Genomic DNA, 14038 nt, shown 5'->3' on the forward strand with positions numbered 1-14038 from the left:
GCAAGAACTCAGTGCTGTTCACGATGTTTTCCATATTTCGAATTTAAAGAAGTGCTTGGCTGAATTTGATCAGACTATTCCTTTGGAGGAACTTCAAGTTAATAAGCAATTGCATTTTATTGAGGAGCCTGTTGAAATCATGGACCGAGAGGTTAAGACTCTTAAACAAAGCAGAATTCCTATTGTTCGGGTCAGATGCAAGGCTAGACGCGGTCCCGAGTTCACTTGGGAGCGTGAAGACCAGATGAAGCAGAAATACCCGCATTTGTTCTCAGATGCCGAGTCAACCCCTGCGCCTGCTTAAATTTCGGGACGAAATTTCCGTAACGGGAAGGTACTGTCACAACCCTACTTTTTCCGTTATCTTTTTCAGTTAATTATTTAACGACCGTTAACTGTTAGTGTGCCACGTCATTTCTATGACCTATATTATTATTTTTGCAATAATATATATATATATATATATATATATATATATATATATATATATATATATATATATATATATATATATATATATATATATATATATTAATTATTATGTGTTATGTGAATATTTGTATTCATATTTTAATTTATACGTTTCTACGTCTCGCGGATTTCCATCCGGCGAATCTTTTCGGTTTTAAAACCAACGGACGCGTTTTTGGGACATTTAAATCCTAAATATTTTAAATATGATATTTTAAGATCATATTATTATATAGTGTATTTATATTTATTTTTCGTCGCGCGTTTGTTATCTCTCCGGATTTTTAATCGCGCAAGTGCGTTTTCGCGTTTCGGGACTCGTTCGGGCTTTCGGGCCACAAGGATTATGCATTTAAGTGAGATGGCCCACCATAGGGCCCACCCCATGCCTCATTCGGCCGAAGCCACAAGGGAGGGGGGTAACACTCCCTTGTTTTTCCCATTTTGTGATTTAATTTCTTTTTCATCAATTTTTATCAAAACCTAAACTTATTATTTGCTCTCCTCCTCTTTCTCCCTCTCTTGGCCGTCGCCCTACACCTCCCCAACACCATCAATCTTCAACAATTTTATAGCTTGGATCATCAATTGTTTAACACCAACGCGTTCCTCTCTTCGTTCTCTACGCGATAACATCAATCGTTTATTGACTAGGGTATAAACCCTAACTCTAGAATTTTCAATTTTTCATTTATTTACTGTATTTTGATGATTATTTAGTAGTATGATGTTTGTGGATTATTGTAATGATGTTTGTATGCATAGATGTACTCATAATTGCATGTTTTCGGTTTATAAAATTCTGGACAGCAGCTATTTCGTGTATTCTGAGTTTGTGACTGATATAAATGTTATAATAAAGTATGTAAATGAGTTCCTCTCATCAAGACATTAATTTTAGACTCCGGATTCATGTCGTTTCGATTTCCGGAGCCCTAGTTATGATCAAATTACTATTTTGTTAAAATTGAATTGTGGATTGACATGAAACAGGTTTGGTCCGACTTTGTGACCTTCCTTGGTGTCTTTAGGGTGTGTTAGTGTGTTAGGACTGATGGTGGGATGAACTTTCATGTTCGGGTCACCTAAATCCGAGCCACGGTTCACCCGGTATGACTAAAACACGGTTTTGAGTAAATTGAAGGTCCAAGTGGTGTCATGGCTGATTACCACGACTTGTGGACTGTACTTGGTGTGTTCTTGAGTACACCATTGTGTCGGGTGGTTTGAATAGGCGGAGATGCATATAAGGCTCGCCAGAAATCGACACCCGGGGCTCAAGATACGACCCGATGAACTTTTGAATTAAAACTTATGTTTAATTCTAAAACTTATGATAAAAATAATGAAACTCATTATTAATAAATTTCTTATGGTAAAAGAAGTAATTATTATTATTTAAGACTTATGATATAAATATTTATTATATTATTTAATTATTATTTATGATTTAATTAACCTTTTAATTTAACTTATGATTAATAACACTTTTATTATTAATGGAAAATACTTATGATAAGTATTAAATTTATTTTATAAGAATATTATTATAAGACTTATAATAAATATTAAATAATTATTTAATTATTATAAGACTTAATTATTATTTAATTATGATTTAATTATTAAATACTTATGATTTAATAATTATATTTAGAAACTTATGATATGATTAATAATTCATTATTAATTAATAATACTTATGATATGATTTAAAATTTATTATTAATTAATAATATTTATATTATGACTAATATTTAATTAATTAATTAACTACTTATGTTATATTAATTATATCATTTCAACTTATATTAACTTTAAAAATTCATTTTATTTAATTAAACTTATGTTATGACATAATTATACACTTTTAACTTTAATAAACATTATAACTTATGTTATTATTATAACTTACACTTTTCAAATTAACGTTGACTATGTTTGACCAAGTTTGACTTTTGAGTTGACTTTCGGTTGACTTTGACTTTCAGTTGACTTTTGTTGACTTTCTAAATAAGAAAACTTTCCTAACTTAAAAACTTTCTAAAAATAGAACTTTCTAAATTTGGAAACTTTCCAAAAATAGAAACTTTCCTAAAATAGAAACTTTCCTGAAATAGAAACTTTCTAAAAATAGAAAGTATGTGTCCGTACGCTGTTCCAGTCAAACCGATGCTTGCCGAGTATTGTTCTATGTCTACTTGCAACATGTACAATAGCTATCATACTAAGACTTGACCTAAGTTAGTTATTTATATCGACCTGCTTTATTTATAGGTCGGCGTTGTGATCGTTCCTGATCACTTTACTCTATTTGCTGTTCGCTTGTTTGTGTGGTTTCTTCAGTTGCTTTTAAGGTGAGTTATAGTCCCGTTTTTACATACTTTTCAAAGTATATTTTTGGGATGTGATTTCATGCATTTTATTTACGTTTAGACACAAGTGACAATTAAATTTAAATTATTCATTGTGAGTTGGACAAAAATATTCCCTAGTCTGGTAACTGTAATCATTGGTTTCTACCGGTGAACGCGAATCCTACGGATAGATCTATTGGGTTTGACAACCCCATTTCGAGCTAGTCGCGCTAGCAATTTATAATCGGATTGTTTAGTACTTCGTAATTTGTTGTAGATACACTGTCCAAGTGTATATTTTTATTGTGTTTGGCAAGGGTAAATAAAGGGTTAAGTGGTTACCAGGTGGCTCATTGATAATGGAATAATGTTTAATGTTTTCTAACATTTTTAAATTTTGTGGTTTAAAGTTTATTTATTTATTTAAACCTATAATTCACTCAACCTTTGTGTTGACAGTTTACTTGCATGTTTTCACAGGTACTTGAGTTTTGTGATGCTTCCGCTGTGTTTAGAAGAGTCTGCTTGCATTTGGGCAGATTTTATGAAACATTTTATGAAACTTAAGCTTGCATTCTATTTTTGGATAATTTAAACTTGTGGGTTTGTTGGCAAGGTTTCGTGTCAACTTTTGGTTAATTACTATGGTTGGTTGTTTAAAACTACATATTTTGGTATGTTTCCTTTTTGGGAAACTTTTGAGATAAAAGAATGCAACTTTGTTTATTTAATTCATTTAAGTCCGATCAAGCTGTGGGACCAACTGACGGATCCGTTAAGTGTTTTGACGGGGTCGTCACAGATAGTACGTCGGAGTGTTTGAAGGTCGGGTCAACTGGTCAGGTATGTCCAGTGTACAGTGAAGATTACTTATCCAAAAAAAAATGTAAAGTCTGTTGAAGAGTTGGGGTATTGGTCTTACGGTTTTACATAAACATCTATAGCTATCATATAGTGTGAGGACGAGATGAGAATGGTAACATTTATATTTTTTTCAATCATTTTGTCCAAGCGCAGGTTCAACCTGTAAGCTCAAGTTTTAAAACAAAAAAAAAATAGTTTCTAGTCAAACTTGTGTTAGATAATTTTATTAGTTCACAATAACTTGATTATGAACACAAGACTCTCAATAAACAATAAATAAGAATTATATGAACATGAAATTGAGAGAACACGAATTGATAGAATAAGAGAGAAAAGTATTCGTGTTTCAAAAGATACAAAATACAGAATCATCGTACCCCTATTTATACAAGATAAACCAAATCTTTATGATTTGGTTTCCAAAACTACTTGACTAGAAAATAGGAAAAGATAAACTTAAACTTATTAATATTCTAAACAAATCAGTGTTTATCTTCTAGAGATAATATCAAATCAAAACGTGATCTTCTAAATATTTATCCAGATCTCCAGAATTCCCATAGCTTCATTATCAAGTAATTAAACCGTTGACCACAACAGATTCTGCAACTCCAGACTCTAACATTCAGACTCTAAACTCCTGCAAAAACATTTTGACTCATCAGATCATTTTCCAACAATCTCCCCCTATCTGATGATGTCAAAACTACCTGTTCTTCTACTCCTTCAGTTTTGTAAGCTCCTTCTCAATCAACTTACACTTGCTCTTCATATATCTCATTTTCTTCAACATGGGCAACTTACCCTGCAAGTGTTTCAACAACTTAACTCTAAAAGGATGAGTCTGTTCAGTTGTGCACCTGGTCAACAATCCAAACAACAAATTAATATCTGCACCTTCAAACTGATCCACTCTAATCAGCATTCTTAGATTTCCAGTCGTTTTGATCATTAAGGCATCCAAATACTCAACATAGCTTTCATCAATAAACTGCAAATGTTCTGGAACAGAGTATCTCCCAACATGACCTCTAAACCTTCTTTCTTTCATCTCCAAATTAAACATACCACAGAAAACCTCATAATCCTTCAAGCTGATAAATCCTTCTTCAAAAACAAGATGAACTAAATTACACACTTTCTTGAACACTTCATCAACAATCTCCTTATCTCCTTCACATCTTTGTATACAAACTGCCAAACCTCTCCACTCACAAAAACCAAGTCTCATAATATGACTCACTTTCACCTTTATTCTTTTATCAGACATATGAGTCATAGTCAACAACAAATTCACCTCAGTTTCTGACTTCACAATCTCAACATTAACTATATCTCCTTCATACCTCTTAAACCTGAATCTTTTGTTCATTAAAAACCTCAATTTGTCTTGAGCAGCTGCAACCATAACAACATTTTCTTGATCATTGCCATCACCAACATCTCTAGCAATAACTCCAGCATCAACCATTGAAACATCAACAACAGGTTCAACAACTCCAGTTTCAACTTGATTTTGATTAACAATCACCTCAGTTTCAGTTTCCATTCTTTCACCATCATTACTCTCCCCCTCAACCTGTAACTCCCCCTCAATATGAGCCCTTTTGGAAGACTCCCCCTCAACACCTTCAGCTGATGACCTCTTTCTCTTCTCCCCCTTTTTGACATCATCATGAGAGAGAGCAGATAAGAACCTCCAAATTTCAGCTTGATCATCCTTAAGAGACTTGATATCTGAGGCAAAACCAGCAAAACATTCTTTAACTTCTTCAACACCTTGCATCTTGTTCTCCAAAATACTCAACCTATCACCAATAACTGTTAAACTTGCTACATCACCAGAACCCTGCACATTCCCAACCAACCTCCTAACCTCCAACACCTCATCATGAGAAACCAAATTAGAATGAAGTTTATCAACTTGGGACTGCACACCCAGAAGCTTGTCATCAAACTTCTTAGCCATAGAAGTCAAAGCCTGAGATAGGCCAACCTCTGTGACTGGTGCCTCAGCCTGCAATGTAGAACCAGTTGTGATTGATAAAGGTTGTATGTCCTCAACACCTTCCTGTTGTGAAGTAGGGTGATCCTTGGACAAAGAAGCTTTTGAGGCCTGTACTTCATCCTGTGATCTGAATGAAGCATTGGCAGCCTGTGCAAGAATGTGTAAGGATTGGACATTTTGAGAGAGAGGTGGCAGACTGATGTCTGAGGTAGGTTTAGCCATAGATTGGTCTTGAGTTTGGTTTGATAAGTCCAGGATTGGGACTTGAGTTAAGTTATCTGAGGGGGTTGGCTCAGTAACTGTAATGAGGTTATCTAAGCTCACTATCCTAGTAGGTTCAGGCTGGGTTAAAGTACTCCCCTCACCAACCTCTAGCAGAGGTGGTGGAGTTGTACTTGCAGCACCTTGCCTAATAGATGTTTGATGTGCATCTATGGGTGCTGGAACAACTAGGTTTGCAGACATGTGAATATTCTCAGTATGAGCTGGTGAGCTCACAAGGTTGTTTAATGAAGAATTTTGTTCTTGAGCAGTGGGAGAAGGTGGGTTTGAATTGAGTGGGATTTCCTCATCCATCCCTTCTGCCTGCTCTGCTTGTTGAACATTGTGTGGTGGAGTAACTGGGGGGGTAGAATCAGAATGATCAGATTCTATAAGTGGTTGATCAATGTTTTGATCACCTACAGATCCTGGATGATCAGACCCTGCATGTGATTCCCCTTCAGACCCTGATTGCTCATGATCTAAAGGTTGATCTGGTTGACCAGGTTGAGCTGGTTGACCATTGTTGATCCACTGAAGCATAGCTGGAGTAAGTCCAATTTCATTGTTGTTGATGTGATTATGAAACATCCTTGTACTACACTCAGGAACAGCTGTAAATTCATAAACCCTGAACACCCTTAACCCATCATACAAATTAGGAGTCATAGCCTGTTCTATCATCAAACTTAAAATCCTTATGAATGGAACATTATGATCTCTTGGTGTTCTTTCAGCTAGTAACAACATCTCATTGAAATACAACCTGGCAAAATCTATATTCCTCCCAGTAACAATTGCATGAAACAAGAAAGCCTCAAAATCATTGATTTCAGTCAAACTACCACTTTTGAAACTCAAACTCCTTACAACATTAGACAATAAAAACATCCAACGAGGTGAAAACATACTTGTTTTAACAGTTGAATCAGTCAATTGTTGACCAACCATATTAAAGCTTAACCTAGCAGCTGATTTAGAAGTTGCTCTAACATAATCGTTTTGCATTGGTAAGTTTAAAGCTAACCTTAGATGATTTTCAGTAAGGACAAGAGTGTTGTTACCATTCCTGTATGTCCCTGTAAGCGTTCTTGCCTCCCTATTACCAACACAGGTGTACCAAAACTCAGCTAACAATTCAGGATACATTGTGGTCGTTTTGAAGAAAGCTTCCCTTAGTGGATGATTATGCATGAACTCAATCAACTCTTCATAGCCCTCATTCACAAAATTCTCTGGAATAGTGTCGCAAGCAACTCGATTATTCGCCGATACCATAACATCTTTGTTGGCTTTGATCTCCACAGCTCGGATCATGTTTGGAGTGGGTACTAGAACAAAAGGAATATACTTTGTGCGTGCCATTGTGCTTGATCGAAGAAAATTGCAGTAAAATTGAGGGAATTTTGAAGTTAAGAACGTAAAAGGGATTTAGGGTTTTAAAATTGAAATCGATGAAGAGAGATGGAGGGATATTTATATCCTAACAAGATTTCAAAAAGTTACTTTTAACCCTCCAACTTATTTACCGTTTACCCCTTTTAAAATAATCCTTTTTCTTTTTAAAACAAAATAAAAATACACAAAAATACAAAAGAAAGTAAATAACCTTAGACTCTGGAAAACATGACGTCATCCAGACTCTGGAAATCAGACTCTACCTTTTTTTTTTTTTTTTTTTTACAACAACATAATTAGAGAGTATCTTCACTTGTCAACATTTCTGTTGAAGGATTTAGCATACCAAGTTTTTCAAGAAGATAAAAATGCCTCTCTTCAGGAAGTGCCTTAGTAAAAATATCTGCCAGTTGATCTTTTGTGCCAATATGTTTTAACACCACTTTGCCTTTCTCAACACAATCTCTTATAAAATGATGCCTGATCTCTATATGCTTAGTCCTGGAATGAAACACTGGATTTTCAGTAATAGCAATAGCACTTTCATTATCACACATGATTGGAGTTTTGGTTGAAGTTAATCCAAAATCCAATAGTTGATGTTGCATCCAAAGCAATTGAGCACAACAGCTCCTTGCAGCTACATATTCAGCTTCTGCTGTTGAAGTGGCCACTGAATTTTGCTTTTTACTTGACCAACTCACCAATTTACGACCTAACAATTGACAACCACCAGATGTGCTTTTTCTGTCTAACTTACAACCTGCATAGTCTGCATCTGTGTAACCAATTAGATCAAACCCTGAGTCTTTAGCATACCAAAGACCCAGGTTAGGAGTACCTTTCAGGTACCTAAAAATTCTTTTCACAGCCTTATAATGAGACTCTTTAGGATCTGACTGATAACGTGCACACATACATGTAGCAAACATTATATCAGGTCTACTAGCAGTTAAGTATAACAAAGATCCAATCATACCTCTATAGGTTGATTGACAAGTTGGTTTTCCAGATTCATCTTTATCAAGTTTTTCAGAAATACTCATTGGGGTTCTTAAAGAGGAACAATTTTTAAAACCATATTTGGTAAGCATATCAGAAACATAATTACTTTGGTTAATAAAAATACCCTCTTGACTCTGCTTAATTTGTAGCCCAAGAAAATAGTTTAAAGTACACAAGTTACTCATCCTATATTCTTTAGACATTATATTTGAAAACCATTTTCTCAAAATTGGATTAGTAGACCCAAAAATAATGTCATCAACATAAATTTGAACCAGTAACACATCACCTTTCTCCTTTTTGATGAATAAAGTTTTGTCAATAGCTCCTCTAGAAAATTTCTTTTCCAAAAGAAATGTTGACAAAGTATCATACCAGGCTCTGGGAGCTTGTTTCAGACCATATAGTGCTTTCTTCAATCTGTAGACATGCTTGGGAAACTTCTTATTTTTGAAACCAGGAGGTTGCTTTACATACACCTCTTCTTGCAATATACCATTCAGAAAAGCACTCTTTACATCCATTTGAAACACCACAAAATCTTTATCTGAAGCATATGCTAGAAACAATCTGATTGCTTCAATTCTAGCAACAGGAGCAAAGGTCTCATCATAATCTATACCTTCTTCTTGTCTGTACCCTTGAGCCACTAGTCTTGCTTTATTTCTAACCACAATACCATCTTTATCAGCCTTGTTTCTGTAAACCCATTTAGTACCAATTGCAGTTTTACCTTCAGGTTTTGGAACCAATTCCCACACATCATTTCTTTCAAACTCAGTCAATTCTTCAGTCATAGCTTCAACCCAATCATTGTCAGCCAATGCTTCATCTACTTCTTTGGGTTCAATGAGTGAAAGAAAATTTGAGAAGAAACAATAATTAGCAATTGCAAAATCAGACACAGGTGTCTGAGATGAAGAACCAGTTTTAGGTAAACCAGTAGGATCTACAACATAATCTTCAAGATGCTTTGGAATAACAATATTTCTAGAAGATTTTCTGATAGGAACAACAGGATTCAAAGTAGTATTAGAAGGTTGATCATCTTCATGAGTAACACTTGGCTCATCTTCTTGTTGAACTTCTTCAGTGAGAGCATTATCTGCAGAATTTTTCAATCCAGACAAATTAAATTCATCTGTCTCAGACTCTGAATCTAGAGTCTGAACACTGTTTCTAGAAATTAAATTAGACAATTCACCAAGTGCAGAATGCTCAGAACTAGATGATTGATCCATTTCAATGGGACTTTCATCAAAAGAAACGTTAATGGATTCTTCAATCTTCATTCTCCTCTTATTATACACTCTATAAGCTTTAGAAACAGAAGAATAACCAATGAACACACCTTCATCAGATTTTGGCCTCATCTTCTCAAGCTGATCCCTTTGATTCAAAATATAGCACTTACATCCAAATACATGAAAGTAATGAATAGTAGGCACCTTTTTATGATACAATTCATAGGAAGTTTTGCCATGCCTCTTCACAATTAATGACCTGTTTTGAGTATAACAAGCTGTATTGACAGCTTCTGCCCAGAATCTGAGTGCAATATTTGATTGGCATAACATGGTTCTGGCTGCTTCAATAAGTGTTCTATTTCTTCGTTCAGCAACTCCATTTTGTTGTGGAGTTCTAACAGCAGAGAAATTTTGACCAATTCCAGACTCTTCACAAAATTCAATTAGAGTAACATTCTTGAACTCAGTGCCATGATCACTTCTCAATTGTTTAACAAGAACACCTTTTTGAACCTGCTCTTTCTTGATTAAATTAATGATTTCTTCAGGAGCATCACTTTTTGCAGCTAAAAAGATAACCCAGGTAAACCTAGAATACTCATCAACAACAACCAAAGTATATCTTTTCCCACCTAGACTACTAGTGTTCATTGGACCAAATAGATCCATATGAAGCATATGAAGTGGATCACTAATAGTGGCTAGGGATTTTGAGGGAAACTTTGTTTTGGTTTGTTTACCCATTATGCAAGCAGAACAAGGTTTATCTTTCTTGAAAGGTTGCTGAGGCAAACCTCTAACAAGCTTCTTTTTGGAAAGCTTATTAATATTTTTAAAATTCAGATGAGATAACCTTTTATGCCAAAGCCAATTAAGTTCTGGAACAGTTTGAGAATACAAGCATGTTTCAATTTCAGAATCAACAGAATCCAAATCCAGCATATACACATTTTGGAATCTCCAGGCAACAAGAGTTGGTCTTCCTTTTGGATCATAAATAATTCCAGCTTTCTTTCTTATTCTGATTTCACAATCTTCATCAGCAATCTGACTTACACTTAGCAGATTATGCTTTAACCCTTCAACTAAAGTAACTTTCTTGAATGAAACACTTCTAGCAATAACAGTACCATAACCAATAGTCTTTGCAACTGAATTATCACCATATCTCACAGAAGGACCTTTTTCTTCTACAAACCCTACAAGATGCTCTTTGCATCCAGTCATGTGTCTTGAGCAACCACTGTCTAAATACCACTTATTACCCTGCTACACAAGACACAAGCAAAAGAAAAATGATTAAATCTTAGGGGGAACCCACTTTGCAGTGGGTTCAGATGGAGTGCATTTAACCCTCCAGACAAAAGCTTTATTACCAATCCTGATCAACTTATCCACAACTGTTTTTAAAACACCTTTATTTTCACAAACTTTAGGTTTCCATACCTTTTTAAAATTTTCAGGAAAACAAGATGATTTTGAGAATTTTTCATGACCCTTTAATCTTTCATTAAGCTTTGAAATTCTCCTTTTCAGTTTTTTTATAGTCTTAGCTTGTTTTGACTCTGACTTTCTTTTAGTTGACCATTTAGGATCTGGACAAGTGTCACTATCAGAAGATGATTCAGTATCACTTATGCTACTTGATTCTTGGGTGTAAGATACTAGGTCAGAACATACACTTTCACTTTTAGAGACTAAACTGTTAGAGTCTGAAGGTTTCAATAGTTCAGACTCTGATGGATTTCTGCAGTCTAAAATTATAGTCTCTGAAGGTTTAACAGGTTCTAATGATTTTACAAACTCAGATGATCTTACAAAAGCATTAGTTAAAATCTTTTTCTCACCATCAAATTTTACAAAAGTATTTGGTAAAATGTCAGGCTTAAATATAATAGGATCAACTTCCACATTATTATCTAATGTGTAGTTTTCACCAAGTATAGCTTTGACATCATTTGGAATTTGTTTAGCAATAGCATCAGAATTCTTTTTGGAAGAAACACACCAAGATTTGCAAATATTTTCATAATGGTTTGCCTTTTTAATTGATCTTCCTAATTCAGTATTTAACCTTTTAGTTTCTTCTGAATATGCCATTTTATATGTGTCAAGTTTTACCTCACATTCTTTTAATACTTTAATTTCAGCATCTTTATCTTTGATGATGTTCTTAAGCTCAAAGATCTGTGTTCTTAACCTGTCACTATCCTCTAAGAACCAATTGAAATCAAGCAACAAATACTGAAACATTCTCACTTTTTCATTATCAAGATAGTTTACAAAGTTTTGTACCTTATAGGCAGAACCTTTATTACAAGTAGAGTCTTTATCCATCTTCTCAATAGCTTTCAAATCTTCCTCAAACTTGCTAGAACCACTATCCTTTTCAATTATAGCCATCAGACACTTATCCTCTTCATCATCAGATGATGAATCTTCATCTTCCCATGCTTCTGTGTACAATGCTTTCTCCTGTTCTTTATTCTTCAACTTTTCTGCTTCACTTTTCATCTTCTTGTACTTGAGCTTGTACTTTCTTGCTTTGTCAACAGGTTTGTTGAAATTTGAACCTCCTTCATTCTTGGACCAGCAATCAGCAGCTATATGACCTACCTTACCACACTTGAAACATTTAGCTTTCTTTGGATCAAATGTACTCTTGCCTTTACCCTTCTTCAAACCAAACTTCTTCTGCTCAATCCTTTGTGTCAAAAGAGCCACTTGACTTTCCAGATCTTGAATCTCCTCATCTTCATCAGAATCACTATCATCAGAGGTCTCATCACTTTCAGAATCAACCTTACTAGAATAACTTGAGAATAATTGCTTATTCTTCTTAGTAGTAGCTATTAATGCAGCTTCTGGATCTTTAACCACCTTCTTAGCATTGATCTTGTTCTTCAACTGTGATTCTTCAAAGTTTGACAGTATGCCAAACAATTCACTCAATTCATAACTGTCTATCTTCTCACTGATTACCATGGATGTAATCACAGATTCAAAGTTTGAAGGTAGCAATTCAATGAATTTTTGACACAACACTTGTTGTGTTTTCTCTACACCAACACTTTCAAGATCATTAATCAGAACCTGAAATCTTGAATGAAGATCACTCAAGGATTCTTTAGGCTGAGCAGCAAAATTTTCATAACACCTTATCAAATTCTTCTTCTTCTGAGTCTTAACAACTGTGACTCCTTCATAATCATTGAGCAAGAGATCCCACATAGCTTTTGCAGTTTTAGCATGACTGATCTTCCTGAGAATTGGAACAGTAACACCATTACCTATAATACTCCTTATCTTGCTATCAAGCTTGAACTTTATGGCTTCTGCTTCTGTCCACTTATCTCTTGGTTTTTCACGAAGATAAGCAGGTTGAGCAGCAGCAGTACTTGTAGCAGGAACAGCTTCAACCATTGTACCAGGTATAATAGGTCCTACTGTAAGAACTTGTTCAGCATCTTCATGAATCGAACCAAGAAACCATAGAACTTTTAGCTTCCAAGTTGCAAAGTCTGTGCCATCGAAAATTGGCACACCTTTTCCAGCCATAACTGGAGTTGGGATGGAACTGGTAGACATCTTAAATCAAAGTATGGATCGTTTTAAGATTACCAAGTTGGATTTACACCAAACCCGCTCTGATACCAGTTATTAGTTCACAATAACTTGATTATGAACACAAGACTCTCAATAAACAATAAATAAGAATTATATGAACATGAAATTGAGAGAACACGAATTGATAGAATAAGAGAGAAAAGTATTCGTGCTTCAAAAGATACAAAATACAAAATCATCGTACCCCTATTTATACAAGATAAACCAAATCTTTATGATTTGGTTTCCAAAACTACTTGACTAGAAAAAAGGAAAAGATAAACTTAAACTTATTAATATTCTAAACAAATCAGTGTTTATCTTCTAGAGATAATATCAAATCAAAACGTGATCTTCTAAATATTTATCCAGATCTCCAGAATTCCCATAGCTTCATTATCAAGTAATTAAACCGTTGACCACAACAGATTCTGCAACTCCAGACTCTAACATTCAGACTCTAAACTCCTGCAAAAACATTTTGACTCATCACATCATTTTCCAACAAATTTAGATAATACATATAATTTAATAACAATAATGATAATGATTTCACATACACAGTAATAATAACAAAACACGGTTGCGTGTTAAAAATTTGTAGTAACAAAAAATAATAATACACGGTTTATAACTCTTTTTCCGAAGTCTTTTTCTCTGTTTTTTGGCAAAGACGTGGATTTTAATTTTAAGATGAATCATCTTATGGGGTTAAAGTTTAAACAATTTCCACTATTATTTTATTAAAACATTAAACTAAAAATCAAAACGTCATCTTCTTTTGATACTAAGGAAATAAAGAGGGTCCACTATGTCCTATA

The sequence above is a fragment of the Rutidosis leptorrhynchoides genome, chromosome 7 (genome assembly GCF_046630445.1).
Source record: "Rutidosis leptorrhynchoides isolate AG116_Rl617_1_P2 chromosome 7, CSIRO_AGI_Rlap_v1, whole genome shotgun sequence".
NCBI lineage: Eukaryota > Viridiplantae > Streptophyta > Magnoliopsida > Asterales > Asteraceae > Rutidosis > Rutidosis leptorrhynchoides.